Source organism: Tursiops truncatus, chromosome 16 (assembly GCF_011762595.2).
Source record: "Tursiops truncatus isolate mTurTru1 chromosome 16, mTurTru1.mat.Y, whole genome shotgun sequence".
Lineage (NCBI taxonomy): Eukaryota > Metazoa > Chordata > Mammalia > Artiodactyla > Delphinidae > Tursiops > Tursiops truncatus.
The window spans coordinates 32544250-32564008 of record NC_047049.1 but is presented as its reverse complement, the minus strand read 5'-3'; the positions used below and the strand labels follow the sequence as shown (position 1 = coordinate 32564008).

The following is a 19759-nucleotide window of genomic DNA, read 5'->3' as shown; positions in this document are numbered from 1 at the left end:
GTTTGTTTTTAAAATTTACAGCAATGCTATCATACCGTAAAGGTCATTCTGTAATTCTTTTTCATGCAAAATTATATTTTTGAGATATATCTATGTTTATACTCACAATCTAATTTATTCACTTATACTATAGTATAGCATTCTTTCAAAAACAAACAAAAACAAAACAAAAAACAAACACATTAGTGCATTCACCAATAGACAAACATTCAGATATTCAGGCTTGTTTCAATTTATTTTGGCAATTAACGACAAGGCTGCAAAGAAATTATACTATGTCTCTTTATGTATATGTGCAGAAATTCCTCTATGTATAGACACAGATGTGGAACTGGAATTTGTAGTGTAAGGATCTTCAACTTCACTAGATATTGTCTAGTGACTCTTGAAAGAGGTACTGATTTACACTCTCAGCAACTGTGTACAAATCCCCATGGCCTCTAATTCTAACATTGTTCTTGCCAGACTTCAGAACACTTTCGGCCAAGTAACTGAGACAGTTTTTTGGTGTAAAAACCTATCCCATTTTAAAATGTTTTAGTTTTTTCTAGATTATAAATGAGGTTTAGCATGTTATCATATGTTTTTTGTTCTTTTGGTTTATTTTTTCTATAAATTACCTGTTCATAACATTTGCCCATTTTCTATTTTTCCTACTGATTTCAAGACATTCTTTAAAGGACACTAATGATTTGTCTGTTATTATGTTGCAACTTTTTTCTTTCAGTCCTTAGATTTTGTTTTAACTTTGTTAAAGATACCTATGGTTATATAGGTTATATGGTTAAAGCCAAATTTACTGATTTTCTCTTATTCCTTAACTTTTTAAAGAACCTTATTGAAGAACTCCTTTTCTACTCTGAAACCACAGAGACATCATCCTATATTTTTGTCTAAAAGTTATAAAGTTTCTGTATTTGGTAGAGTACATCCCTTCCTTTACTGTCCCAGAGTCATCTTGGCTCTTGTATGTTAGACGTCAGAGAAAACAAATAGTCCTTTAGACACCCAGGAAAATGATTACATCATCTAAAACAAGTAAATTAAGATTGGCCTCAGACATCTCTTAGACACATGAAGAAAGGATGCCAAATACAAGGAAGGCTACAGGTGTGGGAAGATTCCTAAAGAAGACACCCAAGGCTGCAAACCTCCCACAAAGGAGGCAAAGTGCCAAAGAAAATAACACCCTACAGGGAAATCCAATAATCCCATGTTGGAAGAGCCTCAAGAAGTTTGAAAAGCACTTTGTTGGAGGGGGTGAGAAAACGAGTACTCACCTACATTGCCAGTGGAACTGTTAATCATTACAACCCTATCATGGTCAATTTGGCAGTCTTTTTTAATTAAAAAAATTTGAAACCTAGCAATTCAACTTCTAACAATTTCTCCTGTGGAAATATTACTCTTACATGAGTGAAATGTTATATATAAAAGGCTATTCATTGCAGTCCTTTCTCTACCAGCAAAATGATGGGTACAACTTAGATTTCCATCAATGGAGGACTGGATCAGTAAATAATGGGATGGGAACACACTGGAGTATAACCGTTAATAAAGGGGATAGTACTGTATGCACTATCATGGGAAAATCTTTAAGAGACACTGTTAGCTGAAAAAGTCAAGGTACATATAACACAAATTATCAATTTTTTTTTTAAAGAAGTTACAAGTAAATGCTTGAATATGCATAGAACAGCCCTGGGAGGATACCTAAATGCATGGTAGAGGATAATGAGGGAGAAACTTACTTTTTACACTGTTTGAATTTTTATCCATGTTCCTGATCTACAGATACAAACCAACTCAAGTTGATCTACAAATTCAAGGTAATCCCTATCAAAATTCCAGCTGCTTTGTTTGCAGAAACTGACAAAACAGATCTTAAAATTCCTATGGAAATGCCAGGGACCCAGAATAGCCAAAACAACCTTGAAAAACAACAAAGGTAGAAGACTCGCACTGCCTATGACAGCTATTAAATAAACAAATTTTCTTTAAAAAGGAAAAAAAAATTGTCTATTTCATTCTTTTTAAATTTAATGGCATAAAATTTTTCCATAGACTTGTCATGTACTCATTTACTTTCTACTCTAGTTATGTTCACCTCCTTTAGCTTAGTAATGGTGAAGAATAGAGACTCTGCTTAGGGTCTTTTCAACTGATCATGAAACTTGAGCAAATAGCCTCTCTGCGCCTTAGTTTCCTATTATGTAAATAATAATTATAATAGTATTCATTTCCAGGCTTGTTGTGAGGATTAAATGAGTCATGTCAAGTACTTAGAAGACTCTACTTGACACTAAGTAACTTCTCAATAAATATAAACTTTATTACCTTTTCTATATTATGTATTTACGTCTTTTCTTTTAACTTAATTAGTCTTGCTAGAAGTTTACCTAGTTTATTAGTCTTTTCCAAAAATCCAGCTTTTGTTTTTCCTATTTAAATAATTCCTTTTATATGTACAATTTCTTCTTTGGGGTCTCCTCTGCTGTTCTCTGATGAGTTTCTTGTGTTGAATGCTTAAACTATTCATTACACACCCTTCTTTTCTCATAAATGCGTTTAAAAGTTATAAATTTCCCATCAGTATTGTTTAGTTACAGCCAATAAGATTTGGTATGTAGCTTGTTTTTTTAATGGTCATTCAATTTTAAATATTTCAGAATTTCTGTTATGATTTTTTTCTTTAGCCTATGGATTATTTAGAAGTATGTTTTTTCTTTTATAAACTGTTTGAATCAGATTTCTTGGGTGCAAAGAACAAAAATCAACTCTAGCTGGTTTAAGTGGAACAGTAATGTATTATATCAGAATCACTGGGAAGTCTGAAGAATGAGGCTCAGAAAATGGCTGAAACCAAGGAGGGCAAGACACAGCCAAGCTCACATAACAGGAACAGTCAGCTTAGGACCAGCTTCTGGCTTTTCTCTGGACACACTGCTACCACGTGGCTTCTGCCTGGGAATAGTCACTGCTGGTGTTGAAATGTCACTTCTGCTACCCTGTCATTGTCCTTCTTTTCAAACATTCTTGTAGCTAATCATTTTTTAATGATTTTTTGGGGAAATTTTCAGTCAAGTTTTTTAAAAAACTTTTTTTTTTTTGGCCACACCATGTGGCATGCGGGATCTTGGTTCCCCAACCAGGGATCAAACCCGTGCCCCCTGAATTGGGAGCACAGAGTCTTAACGACTGGGCTGCCACGGAAGTCCCCAAGACTTCTTTTTTTTTTTTTTTTTTTTTAAATTTATTTATTTATGGCTGTGTTGGGTCTTCGCTTCTGTGCGAGGGCTTTCTCTAGTTGTGGCGAGCGGGGGCCACTCTTCATCGCGGTGCGCGGGCCTCTCACTATCGCGCCCTCTCTTGTTGCGGAGCACAGGCTCCAGACGCGCAGGCTCAGTAGTTGTGGCACACGGGCCTAGTTGCTCCGTGGCATGTGGGATCTTCCCGGACCAGGGCTCGAACCCGTGTCCCCTGCATTGGCAGGCAGATTCTCAACCACTGCGCCACCAGGGAAGCCCCCCAAGACTTCTTAATATGGAAAATTTTAAACAAAAGAAAAGTAGAGAGAATATTATAATGAAATTAAATGTGACAATCACCTTAGTTTCAGCAATCATCAGCATTTTCTAGCAAGTTTTTAAAAATTCCATTGGAATTTTGTTAAATATTAACATAGTAGAAATTGGCATCTTTAATCTTTTATTTATTTATTTATTTTTGTCTGCATTTGGTCTTCATTGCTGCGCGCGGGCTTTCTCTAGTTGCAGCGAGCTGGGGCTACTCTTGGTTGCGGTGCACGGGCTTCTCATTGTGGTGGCTTCTCTTGTTGTGGAGCACAGGCTCTAGGCGTGTGGGCTTCAGTAGTTGTAGCATGCAGGCTCAGTAGTTGTGGCTCACAGACTCTAGAGCACAGGTTCAGTAGTTGTGGCGCACGAGATTAGTTGCTTCACGGCATGTGGGATCTTCCCGGACCAGGGCTCGAACCCATGTCCCCTGCATTGGCAGGCAGATTCTTAACCACTGTGCCACCAGGGAAGCCCTGGCATCTTTAATCTTTAAGTCTTTCAGGAAGGAATATTGTGTGATGATGGCTGTTATTTGTGAAGGATACAGTAGAGTACATAGAACATGCACTTCTATTATGTGTTTTAAAAAGACTTTTTATATCAGATAGAAAGTGGTGTTTAATTTTATGAAATGTCTTTTGGTTATTTATTGAGATGATAATTTGGTTCCTTTGATTTATTGACATGCATTCTTTTATTAATAAATTACCTAATATTCAAGTGTCTTTGAACCAGAGATAAATTTTGACTGGCACAGAGTAGATGATTTCAAAATATGCCGCTGAGTTTGATTTAATTATATTTTATTTAGGATTTTTCATGTCTAAGCTTATAAGTGATATTTCATGATATTTTCTTTGCTTTGGAAAATATTTTATGAGCATTTGATTATGTCTACTGAAAGTTTGTAAGAACCGATAGTTAAAATTATCTGGCCCATGGGCAGCACTTCACAGCAAGAGTTCTGTGCAATATTTTATAAATTAGGGAGTCTCTGGGTTAAACAGAGCTAAATAGTTATTTATCTGGGACTTCTCATAATCTTCAGTATGTCAATGTGAATTGTAAGCCTCCAGCACTTTAAAATGTATTTGGCCACAGAGCCCCTCTTTATTGATGAACTAGTATTGGGTAAAAACACTTTGAAAATACCATGCTAAATCTTTCTTTGGTGAGGATTCATTGTTAAGTACTCCATTAAATTATCAACTTTATGATGGTAGAGATTATGTCAGTCCTTCCCAGTCACTGTCATTTTCCTAGTATCTTACACAATCCCTACCTTAAAAGTCATTCAGTAAATATTTAATCAATTAACTACCTTCCTATTTTTCACTGGTTATTGGGTCAGTCAGGATTCTCAGTTACAAGTAACAGAAACTAACTTAGGCAGGAAAGCAATTTACCAAAAGGAATCTGAGTAGCTCACAGAATTGTTGAGAGCTGGAGAGTCAGCCTCAAAGCTAGGCTTCCAAGAATAATGCCCCAAGTAATTCCCCAGGCACTGGAGGCTATAAGTTAGCACTACTGCCAGGAACTCAACTTTTCTGGAATTCCATCTGCTACCAGCACTAAAGCCACCTTGGCACCAAGAATACAGCTTTACAGACACCCCAGAAAGCTGAGTTTCTCTGCTCTCATTCTTGCTAGCAAAATGTATTCTCTATAGACCTTCCCCCTTCAAATTGTTCACTTTTGAATCTAAGTCTCACACACACATGCCTGGCTGATGATGCTAGGTAACATGTCACTGTCCCAGCTGCAAAGGAGGCTGAACAAACATGGTTTATGGCTAATAACTTGGAAAAACAAGAACTGTAAGGAAGAATTCCTTAAACCCAAAATTCCCCAAACCCAGCAATGGTGTTCCAAAGGAAATACAGACTTTCCTCCTTCTTGGATCAATTGTGGTAATAGAGTTTCTCAGAATATTATCAATTTCATGTAGATTTTAAAAAATTGATTAGCTTAAACTTTATCATAGTATTCTTTTATAATTGAAAGTGTCACACCTTTATTATAGTGTTCTATTTCCCTTTTAGAATTTTGCTAGTTTTTTTTTTTTTTAATATTTATTTGGCTGCGATGGGTCTCAGTTGTTGCACACAGGATCCTCACTGCCGCATGTGGCATCTTCCTATGGCACGCGGAATCTTTAGTTGCAGTACGTGGGATCCAGTTCCCTGAACTGGGAGCACGGAGCCCCAGCCACCAGACCACCAGGGAAGTCCCAGTGTTTTTGTTCTTGATTACGTTTTCCAGAACTGTTACTCTTTTTTAACGCTCCCCTCGAAGGCATTTTATGTTTTCCAAAGAACCAGCTCTTTGATTTTTCTTCTAGTTGGGTAGGCTTTCATTGTTACTATCTTTTTAATTTTATTTTTCTTGGACTTGTCTTTGGTATTTTTAAAAATCTGAATGTTCAGTTCATATATTTTTACACTTTCTTGTTTAATAATAAAAAAACATTTAAAGATGCACATTTGCCTCTAATTATTGCTTTAGCCACATCTCATAAATTTAGATTATGTAATATTCTCATTTTTGTCATGTTCCAAGAAATCTATAATTATTGTTTGGATTTCTTTTGTGACCCAATCATTACTTAGAAGAACACGTTTAAATTGTTGAGCAGTTGATGCTTCTTCGTTTAAAATATTTAATATTAATTTCTAGTTTTCTTGCATTTTAGCCAGAGAATATAGCCTGAATTTCTTGAGATTTTCTTGACCCATTCTGGTAAATGTCCATGGAACTTGGAAGAGGAGATATATTCTCTATGTGCAGATTGCAAATGTTATAAAAAGTAATTTAGACTTTGTTTCTTAGCTTTTTCCATCATATTAGTAAAATCTATACTAAAGTAATGAATAAAATCAGGCCTAGAGAATTGTTATAAAAACAAGTCACAAGAATAAGCCATGTTAGTGGGAGGGACAGTGATTGAGAGAAAAGAGAAGAGACCAAAAGGATATTGGAAGGGCTGGGAGAGTAGGAGGAAAGGCGAGAAAAGGAGAGGAATCAGAAGAGCCATACGGACTTTAGAGAAAGTACAGTTGCTCAGGAGGGCAGATCTGGAACACACTGTAGACATGCAGAGCTCTGGTTGATGGAGACTTTACTGCATACACTGCTCACAACATCTTTGTCAGGGTGAGGTAGATAGCATAGGGTGAGAAGCTGCTTCTGGAAAATGAGAATGAAGAAAAAGAAGTGTCAGCCTAATAACAGAAGAGAAAACTGTGATCAGAGAAGGGAATTTCAGAGGTGAGACTTTGGAGGTGTGACCTTGCTTGCCAACAGCTGAGTTTGAGTAGCGCTGGAAAGCAATGAGGCAAGGAGGTTCCTAGATTTGCTGAGAACTAGCATTTTTCAGCTATGGTTTTCCATGCTGGGATGTCGTGTGCACATGGCCCTGCTCTCATGGAGGGCACATGTGCTCTCAGTATTGGAAGGGAGCATGGATGTGGAATCCTCTAGGATAATACCAGAAATAGGCTGGAGAGGAAGGGTAGATAGAAGGCTTTGGTGAAGATGGAAAGAAACTGGAACATGCCAGTGGCATAAATTTTGAAAGAAGACTGTTGAGGGAAGGCACTGGGAAAAGCGGTAGTGGTTTAAGTGGTGGGGAGAGGGTGGTAGGAATTAACAAGCCCTTCTTCCTTCTGCCCTGTTAACTAGGGAAGAAAAGGTAGCCTTCACTGCAGAGGACTTCAGGGATGACGTGGCACTGAGGTGAGCAAGGTGGGCTCAGTGCAGAAGGAACTAATTCGGGTATCTTAGGAAGGCTGGGGTAAGAGTATGGCTTAGCAACCAGACTGTACGAGTTCAAATCTAGATATTTGTGTAACCTTGAGCAAACTGCTTAACCTCTCTGAGCTTTAGTTTTCATTATCTCTAAAATGGAAACAATATTAGTGTCTACTCACATGTTTTTGGTGAAGATAAATACAAGATATATTGTATAGAAAGCACTGAGCACAGTGCATGGTAAGCCTTCATCCTCACTGATTCTCCTTTCCTCCTTTCCTGGCTTAACTTTATGGTTGATCATTATAAACACTCCCTTGCGTGTATCCTAAGTCCTTGCTTCTTTCTTGTTTGGGTAATAACCCTTGCTAAATCCAGTTCTCCATTTTTTCTTCCCACACACCCATAAATCTGTCCAAAGAAAAATGTACAATCATAACGACTGGGCTCACATTACATTTGTGACCACAATTGGACACAATACCTGGCATTATATTTCCCTATTTCATTGACTCTCCCACTTTTCTAAATGAGTATTTCAGATATTCTCTCTCAAACTATTTGTTCAGAACTATATTCTCTCTCAAAATACCCTATTTACTCTCACCTGATAACACTGTTTACCACTTTATTGAAGAAAACTTTCACAAGCTTCTACCAACTCTACTCACCTCCTAGCTTCCATACCTATTGTTTCATCTACTAAATCTATATTAAAAAGTTACCCCAAAGCTTGTGGCTTAAAAACCTGACATTTATTTTGCTCCCAAACCTGCAATTTGGGTAAGGCTTCCCAGGAATAGCTTTTGTCTGTTCTGCTTGCCATCACTGGGATGCCTTGAAGGCTGGGGCTTAGAACCCCCTGAAGACACGCTCACTCCCATGTCCAGGGTTGATGCAGGCTGTCAGTTGGGATCCTAAGCTGCAATCATCAGCTGGAACATTACACATAACCCTTTCATGTGGCCTGAGCTTCCTCACAACATGGCATCTGCATTCCTAGTATCAGAGTTCCGGAAGCTGTCTCAACTTTTGTGACATAGCCACTGTAGCCAGGTAGCATCACTTCTACCACTTTCTATTGAATAAGAAGTGGGTGAGCCACTGGGGCTGCCCCATACTCACAAGAAGGGGAATTGGACTCCACCTGTTATCAGTGGCAAAGTTCTGGAAAAGTATGTGGGCCTGGAAATATTGCCGTGGCCACTTTTGGAAAATATAATCTGTCTCGTCTCCTGTTTCTGTAAATGAACTGTGCTCCTGTCCAAGCCCAGCCCATTGACTTGCGCACTAGACCCCATCCCCTCTCACTCACTCACTCAACGACATTTTTACAGAAATACTTGCCTCTTTCTTCTGTATCACCCATTTTTCTCTCTCTCATGGGTCAATCCTTTCAACACAGGAACATGCTATTATTTCTCCCATCTGAAAAAAAGCCTCCCTTGACTTCACATAACAGTCCCAAAGTGAGTGGTCAAAGCTGCTGTGGTATCTCTGCTTTCTCTGCATAGGGCTTCCATCTCTGGGCCAAGACAGTTGCCTCAGACCTTGCCAATTCTCAAATAATGGGAAGGGAGAAAAGAAATCAGAGGCAAGCAGCTTCAGCTCTAAGGACATTACTGGATGTTGCCTGCTGACTTTCTGTTCATATGTCATTGGATGAAACTTAGCCATGAACTTAGCCTGGATGCAAGGGAGGTTGGGAAAGTAGTGGGCAATCATGGGCCCAGACAAAACAGGGTAGGTGGGAATTGTTTTATAGGTAAAAGAAACAATGGAGAATGGATATTGGAGGGAAATAAGCAGTGTCTTCCACCCTCCCTCACCTCTTATAGCCTTTACTCCATTGTTACCTCTCAATGAAGTCCTACCTGGGACATTGTATTTAAAATTGCGATCATCCCCAAGCCCTGCAGCACTCCCTGTCTTCCTTTCTTGCTTTACTTTTCTCGAGCATTTATCACCTTCTACTATACTATATGCTTTACTTTTACATAGCTCATTGTCTATCTATGCCTACCAGAATATAAGCACCATGAAGGCAGGGACTTTGTTGACTGTTGTGTTCACTGCTGTATTTCTGGTACCTAGAACAATGCTTGGCACATAGTAGGTGCTCAATACATATTTTTTGCATAAAAGAACAGCACAATGGTAAGCACTCAATTGCAGCTGCTGTTATCATTTTCTGGCATAAGGAGTGGTTGAGGATGATAATTGTTAATAAAAGGATCTGGGAAAGCTAGCAGATAGTAACATGCTAACATTAGCGAAGGAGAAGTGGCAGAGAAACCAAAGAATGAGCTTGTTCGGGGCTTGTAGAGCTAATCAGCACCAACAGTTAAAGAATCAGTGAACAAATCAGCCTATGCAAACCTGCCTTCATGTCATCCACCCTCCACTGGTGACCAGTCCAATCTATGGACAATTCACAGCACTTGGGATCACCCAGGAGCCACGGCCATTTTCCTAGCAGACTAGCTCCAGCAAAGCTTGAAGAAAACATGACGTTTTTCAAGCGAATATTATTTTCCTTTGAGTTCCATGACCATACCAGAGTTCTTTTCCTCTTCAACATTTTGGCCACTTAGAACAACATGAAACTTTAAAACCTACGTCTAGAGAAGTCTCAAGCTCCGATGTCTATGCTTTGGAATTCTAGTACAGTTAAAACTTTTTTAATTGTGCTTTTATAATTTTTAGTTATGGTTCCTTGAGATGATTTGAGCTACACCTGCCTTTTGCTGATAGCAACTGAACCAGATATTACAGTGAGATTCCAGAATGTTTCAAGGGAAAAAGATGGATGGACTTTCTGTCAAAACACTAACAAGATATTTGCAATATTCAAAGGAGGTCACAGTTTTTAAATACTGTAAATATAAATGAAAATAGAGTTCTGAGTTGTATTTCTTTAATCTAAGTGCTTCACATAGACTAACTCACTGCTCACAACCACCATGAAGGGCAGATATAGTTTACAGATGAGGAAGACGAGGCACGGAGAGGTAAGTAACTTGCTCAGGGGCTCACACCTGGGAGATGGATTGAGGCTATCAACTCAAGTGGACCCACATCAGTCTGTGCCCCTAATACCAGCTGTGTTGAGAGACAGATCTCCTTCACCCACATTCCTACCAGCCAACAGAAGTAGAGCTACCTGCTGCTCTAACAGTTAACACTGGTATTTTTCACCAACCTCGAACTGCCTTAGTACTTCTACCCTCACATATGAGATAACTCTGGGCTCTGTCCCCACTATCTGAACTCACTAGCCTATGTGAACACAGCTGGTAAACCCTGTATAATCTGATACACTGACTTCAAATGAGAGGAAATGGCAACTCCTAAACTCAGGGCTGCCTTGTTCCTTCAGCTCTTCCTTGGCTTCCAAGGCTACCCAGAAGTCTGCTGGCAAATTCCTCTGCTTAGCAACTAGCTCCCGTTGAACAAAGATCAATAAATTTGTCAATGGTGCCTGTGCTGACTACTCAGTTCCCAACCTTAAGGTTTGTTTATAAATGGGTTAACTGATGGCTGGCTTGTTGAGTGTGGCAAAGGGCCAATCCTTCTTTCTGCAGTATGTGCAGTAGGGGGTGTGGGGCCTCCCACTGGCAGCAATAACCATGAAGTCAGAGACACCCCCCACCAATCACAAAAATTACAGGATGTGAGAGGAAGAAAGTAGGGACGTGATTCCATTTCTTAAAATGATTTTACGACTTAAGTTCCCTAGTCCCAATGTTTACAACTTAAATCAATTTCCATCAAATGGAGACCATTATGTAACAAGTTCAAAAGAGATGTGCGCCTTCTTCTGAAATGTCAAACAAAGATGCACTACATTTAAATAGTTTCCACAGCATTATTTCTTGGGACTTTTGTTTTTGTTTTTGTTTTTGACTATGCAAAATGGTCTTGTACACAAAGATGCATAACTTAGTTTACTGAAGCTGAATTTTCCATGGAAACTGTCCAGTGCTCCCCCAATTCACAAGCACTTTATCTGACCGTCTTTCTTCTTTCAGATAATAGCTGGCAGCAACCCACAGTGTGGAGGTTGTACGCTGTACTTTTGAAAAAGTCTTGAATGGAGCCATTGTTCCCCTGAGATGGTCTCTGTGTTTCACTGAACAGAGAGCAGGGTGTAAAAAAGGCACCTTGTGTGCAACTGTTGGCGAGGTTGGGGAGTGAATTAAAATCTCCAGAAAGTCTGGGCAGTGCTGTTCAGAGGAGCAATGAACCCTCTGGAAGCACTGTTAGCTCAGACATTCCAATGCGGTGAGGCAGCCTCAGGGACATGGCTCCCTCCAGTCTCATTTAGAGAGGGATTGAGGGGGGCAAGCAAAGGACATTGATCTGGATCTGCTCTCTTTGCAAAAAATTGGGGACGGCTCCCTATTCCAGGGATAGGTGATACTGATTATCACACTCAGATAACTTTCCTGCCTAACGGACCTAGACCTTCCTTGGTTACTAATGGTGCAGTGACTCATTTGGAGGATTCAATGTTAACTGCTTGTGCATCCACCAGTTTGCAAGCCTAATTTCCATGTGCCTAATTAACAACACAAAACAAGCCTTTGAGGGCTCCAGGAGATTAATGATGTTTGATATTACTAATTCATTAAATGCATTATAAGACCATAATACACAACTGTATATTCAATAAATAGCCTACCTTGTTTAGTGTCAGTAATGCTTCCTTTTTCCTGGCTCCTCCATTCACCTGTCCAGGACCGTGCGAGCAATGGGTCAGAGTAAATGACTACTCCCTAGTCCTCTAGGGCTAAGGTCTCAAGCTTTTCATGAACAAAGAGTCTCCTCAGAGGCTTCTGCAGACAGCTTTCTAAAACCGGCTCTCAAGGAAGGAGGTAACGTTGATTTTCAGGAAAATCCTAGTGGTGAGAAAACAGCAAAACAGTTTAAGGACCAGGCTGGCGTATTTTTCTTACAGGCAGAATTCTTTGGTGCCCCTCCTGCGCCTTGAGGCTCAAAGGAGGGGAGGCCACTTTTAACAGTGACCTGAAAGAAAGGGTCATACTTGAGCAGGAGAAAAGGGTGTGGGAGGTGGTTGTCATGGTCCAGGTAGAGGCTCAGAGTGGGAGTAGCATCCTGTTGGGTGGTCCCTAATAACCAGGCCATGTTGGGTTCCTACAGTCGTGGGGAGTTAGTCTGGAAGGCAGCAGGGAGCCAGTGAAGGTTTCTGCACAGATTAAAGCTGTAGAAGAGGAAGAATAATATGGCTGTGTTGTGAGGGATGCTTCGCTCCAAAGAGTGGACAGACGGGAGGGCTAGGGGCCCCCGGAATTGGTCCTGATTGAATACAAGAGGAAGGGTGAAACCTATGCAACAAGTTAGTCCATTAAAATAGGTAAAGAGGGAGGGGGGTTTAGGGAAAAGGGAGGGGGATGATATTTCGATTTTCCTCAGGTGCCTGGCTCTCCTGACTGCCAGTTGGGTACAAAAACCACCTCGACGGCTACGTAAGGCTCCGTGCGGAGTCTGCAGTTTCCGGCAGCGCTGAACAGCTCTTGTTTGCTTCAGCAGCGAAAGCCACTAGATTTGGAGTCCACAGACCTGGATGTCACTATTTGGACGGTCACTATTAGCAGTCAAAGGGGTATCTCCTGAGCCTGGCACTGCACGGCGCCACACACAACAGTAACTATCTGAATGATGAATGACCGAACAGATTGGTGACTTGGTGCTGCCCTTACCAGAGTAACCTTGGTCAAGTAATTTAACCTCCAAGAGCCTCGGTTTCCGTGTGTGTCGAGCACGGACGGTCCCTGGCGGAAAGTGTGAGACTAAATTCCCGCGGCCTGAGGTGGACCGAGTTCCCCACCTCCAGTCGGAGCCGGGCAACCCCGCTGCGCTCTCGCCAGCTCCCGCTGCGGCTCCCCGGGCGTTGGGCAGCCCCCGGGGGCCGAGGCTGAAGTCGGGGCCGAGGCCGGGGCCGGGCTGGGTTCGCGAAGCCGGCGGCCGGGGCGTGGGTGGCGGCCGGGGCGTGGGTGGCGGCCGGGGCGTGGGTGGCGGCGGGTCCGCCCCTCGCGCCTGCCTTCTCAGCGCGGCCCGCGCCCGGGGGCGGGGCCAGCTCAGGCCGCGCCCCCGGCCGCCCGGCGGCCCGCGGTGGCGCTCGCGGCCTCTCACCCCGGGCGGGCGAGTTCTGGGAAAGCCCGGCCCAGGGCGGGGGCTCCGCTGCCGCCCGCGTCGCCGTCCGGGCAGCTTGCAGAGCTCTGCGGGCGCGGAGCGAAGGAGCGGCGCCGGGCGGGGGCGCACACGACGACGCGGGACCGGGTGGGCGCGGCGGCGGCGGCGGAGGCGGGCGGCGCGCCCCGGGCTCTGCCTCCCGGGCACTTGCCCGGCTCTGCGCGCTCCTGTCGTCCGCTCCGCCGCTGACACACGGTAGCGAGGACACCCGACGCCGCCAGCGACAGGCGCGTCCCAGAGGGACGCTGCACTTGGGGACTCCGGCGCGACCGGCCAGAAGAGGAAAGGTGAGGAGGTGTTTCTGTGGCTCGGTTCCTCAGGCTTGGAGAAGGGGAGAGATGGGCTTTTAATCTCTGAATCCAGTAGATCCGGCCAGGGGCAGCAGCCTCACTCCGCGTACCTGGCGGGAGTACAGGTAGCTACGCCCCTCCCCAGGGGAGAACTGAGGCAGGCGACTCTCAAGGGGGCGCGGGCCAGCCCTCACATGGGCTGGAGGATACCCTGTTAAGTGCTTCCTTCGCCCCTTCAAATGTTTGCCTCGGGTCTCCACTGCATTTTGTGTGTGCAGTACAAAGAAGTAAAAGTATAAGCTCTTGCTGAGGCGGCCCCCTAGCCGCCAGTATTTCACGGAAAGTGCTCAAGAGATTGTTCCTGGAGCGATTAGCTACATCAGGTCCTAGAAAATATAATATTGGACCTGGTCTCACTTTCACTGGTAACTAGAATGGCTACGTCTTTTTTCTTAAAGTCCTCTAATGCTGTGATAATGAATAACCTAGAAGGAAAAGTCTTTCTTGTGTCTAATGTTAAATGCACGGTGTAAATTTACGGTTCCCCCCGCACATCTTGCCTGGTATTTAAGCCATGAGAACACTTGGTTCAGCTGACTCAACTAATTATTCAGTGTAAGAAAGATCCATCATTCAAAGATTTTTAGCAGCCTCATTTTAAAGAGGGAGCTCCCTCAATAGATGTCAAGTAGGATTCACTTGATGGAAAAGTTTTATTTCCACATGGTTCTTAATTTTAGTTTCATCATGCAAAATTTGCCAGTAGGTCATTTAGATCTCTGCAGGATTAGTGAATTTCCTTGTGTTTCTGGTAGGAAGCCCTGGTAGGGATAGGGTGGAGCCACTGCCGCAGAATGGATGCAGCCGAGGCCAAGAGTGCTGCACCCCACCAGGAAGAATTTTTGAGAGCCTGTCTTGGGAGGTGGATGCAGGTGACCCTGTAGATGCCCTTACAGGGCCAGTTGGCATTGGGGGTGAAGGGGTGGCGGACTATCTCTGGATGCTGTATGTAGCCATGTCTTCGTGGATAGTTGCTGAAGGATGCCTGATGATGCTGTCTTCTAGAACATCCTTTGTTCTTCCTGAGTGCCCTTCCTGCTCCATTTTACCACTCTAAATCCTAACCATCCTTCAAGCTAAGTCTTTGTTGCTGCTGTGAGACCTTCCCTGATACCCCAGCCCCAAATAGTCGACATTCGCCAGCTCTGATGCCTGCAGCATTTTATTGAATACCTCCCTAGCCTTTCTTCTCTCAGCGTTCTTTGAGAGTTATTTATGTAGATGTTTCATTTTCCCTACTGAAGGAATTAACTGTGGCTTTCTTGGCACAGAGCTTGCGCCTAGAAGGCCCTCTAGAAATAGTGTTACGACTTTGTTTCTTCAATACAAATCTCTACTTTGGAAAAGGAGATAATATAACCAAAAGGATTCAGAGAAGAACATAATATTTACCATTCAAATTGTCCTCCATTTACAGCCCCACAGGGAAAATTTTCCTTATACCTAGGAGCCATGCATAATAATCATCTTTGGTCCAAGCCTGGGGATCAAGTAAGAGCTGGAGGGACAGTCTTCCAGTCCTTATAGTAACATAAGCTCCTTGGATGTACTCCAAGGTTGACCTGTGTCATTAAAATTTCCATGCTCCAGTGCATTGTGGTGAAGCTAGATTCCGATGAAGGTGGTTGGTTTTCTTTTTGTATTTGCAACTGTTCTTAATCACAGTCTTCCCTGGGCTTTTGTCGTGTATGTTAAACAATTCATTTGATGTGCAATTTGTTACCTACAAATTTTTAAATGAATAAAGGAAAATTGAAAAGAATTGTGCTTGCTGTTTTCTAAAGCAGAGAGCAGGGAATGCTTGCCCTGCCTGGGCAAGAGGAGATATTTGCAGGGAGCGAGGCTGCTGTGCACGTGTGTTGGCAGTGCCTGCCTTCCACACACCTGGCTGGCAATCGGCCTGTAGAGGACAACAACTGCTTCGGTCTGGACTCCTTCTTTCTCTGCCTGGGCTCCCTCTGCTTGTGGGGAGAAGGGGTCCAGGGGAGCACAACAATTTAGAGCTTCGGATTCAGAAGGAGTAGTAGGGAAGACATGAGAAAAAGCAGTAACTGCTTAGAGTGTGGATTTGTTTGATCAAGTTACTTTCCTCTGGATACTTGGTTGAGATCTTGGCATTGAGCAAGTGGGAATTTGGTTGGGAGAGGGAAGGCAGGTGGCTGGGGAGCATGATACTGCTGTAGAAGGGCTGGGAGGTATTGATGGGGGGGGGATTAGGGAAGCATGTGGCCCAATTATGTGGGGGTCCCCAAGAGGAGAGTTGGAGATGGGGAACTGGGGAGTAGAGAAAGAAGAAGAATATATCAAAGATGCACTTTGCCATGGGCCAACTATGGGGCCTAGAAAGGAAGAGAAAACTCTCTTCAGCATCATGGGGTCTTCTCTGCTCCCATGGTATAGAACTCAGGCTTGTTTTTATTAATGCTGTAATTCATCTGTGTTGTGGCTTAAATAGGTTTTCATGAGCCAGATTGGAACTCGGCCCTCTGTCCAGTAGGGTAGCCACAAGCCACATAGGGCTATTTGCATTTAAATTTAAGTTAGTTAGAATTAAATGAAATTAGTCCCATTTCAAGTGATTGTTACATGTTGCTAGTTGCTACCGTACTGGACAAGGGAGATATATAACATTTCCATCATCTCAGAAATCTGCCCTAGGATATTGTTCTAAAGGATTAATGACTATTACTCTCCAGTGTACTAATTTACAAATCAAATTTAGTCATAAATTAACAATTTCCTGTTCATAGTCCCCTACCAAGTCTATTTAGATGAGAATAATAATAGTAGTTGTTGTTGCTAACACTTGTATAGTGCTTACTACGTGCCAGGCAACGTTCTAAGCACTTTACATCTGTTACTTCATTTAATCCTAACAACATTAGGTGGTAAATGCCAGAGACCTGTTATCCCTTACCTGCAATTCCAAAGTTAAAACAAACAAACAAAGAAAAAAAACCAACAACTCTCAAAACTGTGGTTTTCATAAGTTTGGCTACAAAATTTGGTCATGAGGTTATTATGGTCTTTATTTTTCTCGCCTGGTAAGAACATTTATACATTTTAATTTCAGAAACAATTGGACATGTTTGCTGCAGATCCCACCTATAGCATTATTTAATATATGGCACATGTACTGTTTTACCATTACGAAAGCCAGAAACCTTCTGATTTTGGATAAGGACATATGGATCTCCCTTACTATGCCCCTTTTGAAGATGGGAAAACTGAGAAACTAAAAGGTCATGTAACTTGCTTGAAATCAGAGCAAGAAAGTGCCAGGGCCGGGATTCAGTCAGAGCAGGCCGGCTCCAGACTCCGTTCCCTTGACCATTGTGCTTTCCTGAAACAACCTCTGGGCTCATCACCCAAAACAAATGACTGGCTCTTTTTCTGCTGAGTGAATCCAAATAGCTTTAACTTGCCTCATTGGAAAGTTTCAGATAGGACTATAGCTAAATTGGTTAGTAGCTGGGGTTCTGAAACTTCCTGGTAGGGTTTCAGAGGATCTGGATCAATCTGGATCTGGGTCTTCTGAGTTGGAAGTCTCTCCAGGGAAGACTGTGAGGTTCTCTCTTCTTCTGGGAGGTTGATTAGAACTGCAGGGCTGGTCTGGGGTCAGGAATGGACTTCTCACTTTCTCTCTCCAACTGGTCCCTTCTTGGCTTTTTGGTCCAAATCTGCATTTGAAGAAACTCTTTAGTAACCCCAGGCTTTCTCCTTTGAGTGTAAGAAGATGTTCTGAAGGCTCCACCATCTGTGTGGACCTTACAGCATGGACTCTGCAGGACCCCTATGTGCCTGTGTCCCCTGAGCATGTGTACCTCTCATGGCATAGTCTCCAAGGCCCCTAGTGGTCATGGTGACTCCAGTTATAATAGCTTAAGGTGTAGGGACAAGGCACTCTTGGTCAAGTACAAGGGCTCTAGAGTCAAATTTACCTAGTTTTACATAAGCTTTGCCATCTACTAGTTGTACAACCTTAGACAAGAAGTTAACCTTTCTGTAAGGTAGTAATTTTACGGGGTTGCTCTGAGGCCCAAGTAAGATAATGCACTAAAGCACTTTGCATAGTGCCAGGCACATAGTCAGTGCTCAAAACGTTAGTTACTAATATTGTCTTTTCCCTCTGGACCTACCTAAGTCTTGCCAGTATGCAACTTTAGGCTTTGGAAAGACGTGTGGTAGGTTGAATAATGCCAGTGGTCCCCCAAAGTTGTCTAAGTTTTAATCCCTGGAACCTGTAAATATGTTACTTAACACGTCAAAAGGAACTTCACAGATGTGATTAAATGAAAGATTTTGAGATGAGGGGTTATCCTGGATTACCTGGGTGGGCTCAGTGTAATCAAGGGGGTCCTTATGAGAGGGAGACAAGAGGATCAGAGTCCCTAGCAGGAGGTAGGGGTAATGTAAGGAAGGGGTCAGGAGCCAAGGAATGCAGGCTGCCTCTAGGAGCTGGAGAAGGCAAGAAAACAGATTCTTCCCTAGAGCCTCCAGAAGGATGTCAGCCCTGCCAACCCATTTTAGACTTCTGGCCTCCAGAACTGTAAGATAACAAATGTGTATTGTTTAAGCCACTACATTTGTGGCAATTTGTCACAGCAGCAATAGGGAACTAATAGAGTATGGAAGAGAAAACAGAAAGTGGTAAGGAGGGAAATGAAAGCTGTCAAAATGAGAGAACAGTAATAGCTAGCATTTAGTTTGAACTTTGCTAGGTACAGTTCTAACTACTTTGTGTGTCATCCTCACAGCAATTCTCTTACTTTTATTATCTGCGTATCACAGAAGACGAAACTCAGGCACTGAGAAGTTAGGTAACTTGCCCAAGGTTACACAGCTAGTACGGGGTAGAGCTGGGATGTGAATCCACATAGTCTGGGACTCTTAATTGTTACCCACATGACTCCCCAAAGCAGGCATTTCTGTCTGCTAAGGCTGACAGTACTGGCCACTGAGTGGTATGTTACTGTAAAGAAGGAAAAAGCAGTTTTTGAATAGGCAAGAAGGAGGGTGATGTAGTCCCCATACACCAAAAAAAAAAAAAAAAAAGAAAGAAAGAAAAGAAAAAAGAAACATGTGTATCAAAGTACTTGGTAAGCTTTTGCCATTTCTTTCTCATATAATATGTGTGGACAGCTTGAAGCTGGAGGACGCTGGTTCTGGGAGCAGTTCCTGTGCTGGCCTCCCTCTCGGGTTCCCACCTCTGTGCCTACAGCAGCCCTGCTCACTCACCACAGACCGCTGGCCCCGGCGCCCTGTTGGCTCCGCTTCCCACCTCTGCCTGTTTATTGGATTTGCCTCATTCCTGACTCTCTGCTCCAGCCCTGAATTCCACCTCCTTCTGGCCCTTCAAATGCTCAAACTTGAGATGATTTGTGTCGGGGCCCGGATGGTGAGGTACCTCTGTGACTGCTGGGAGGGTGGCTGGTGGTTATTTCTTCCTTTTCCTTTGGTTTAGCTGGCTGTTGTTGGCTTTCTAGCTGTGCTGCTTTTGTCTCTCAAGCTCACAATTCAGAGTGATACTGATTTTCCAGCTGTGCTCCCGGGGTGTCGGGGCCTCTGTCAGGTGAGGGAGATGCAGGCAGATGAAGATCTCAGCCCTTCAACCCGCTTCTGATGAGCAGCCCGCTCTTACTCATTTTATTTATACAGTGAGGTCCTGCCTTAGATTTGGCATGAAAGGGCGCTTCTGTTGCTAGAGAGACAGAGAGAAGTTTGAGAAAACCTAGACCCCAAGTTAAGGCACACTGTGTATGACCTTTCACCCAAAGACTTGGATGTGCAGGAAATAGAACTCGCTGTATTTTCTCTAATTGCCTTTTACAAGTTGGGGATCTGGAGCCTGGTTGCTTGGATTTGTTT

The 19759-nt window shown here is 43.0% G+C and overlaps 1 protein-coding gene and 1 long non-coding RNA gene across 4 annotated transcripts in view; one reads left to right on the top strand and one right to left on the bottom strand.

The window, feature by feature from the left end:
- Positions 1–13323, bottom strand: part of LOC141276813 (uncharacterized) — a 171064-nt gene extending 157741 nt beyond the window's left edge. For both annotated transcript variants that reach the window (XR_012326986.1, XR_012326985.1), the window contains exons 1-2: positions 13049–13323; positions 12010–12226 (exon numbers count right to left, since the gene is read on the bottom strand). This is a non-coding gene — a long non-coding RNA (uncharacterized lncRNA). The remainder of the gene's footprint in view (positions 1–12009; positions 12227–13048) is intronic.
- Positions 13324–13482: 159 nt separating this feature from the next.
- Positions 13483–19759, top strand: part of PLCE1 (phospholipase C epsilon 1) — a 317614-nt gene continuing 311337 nt past the window's right edge. For both annotated transcript variants that reach the window (XM_073794169.1, XM_019939658.3), the window contains exon 1: positions 13483–13828. The gene's annotated coding sequence lies outside the window, so the exon portion shown is untranslated. The remainder of the gene's footprint in view (positions 13829–19759) is intronic.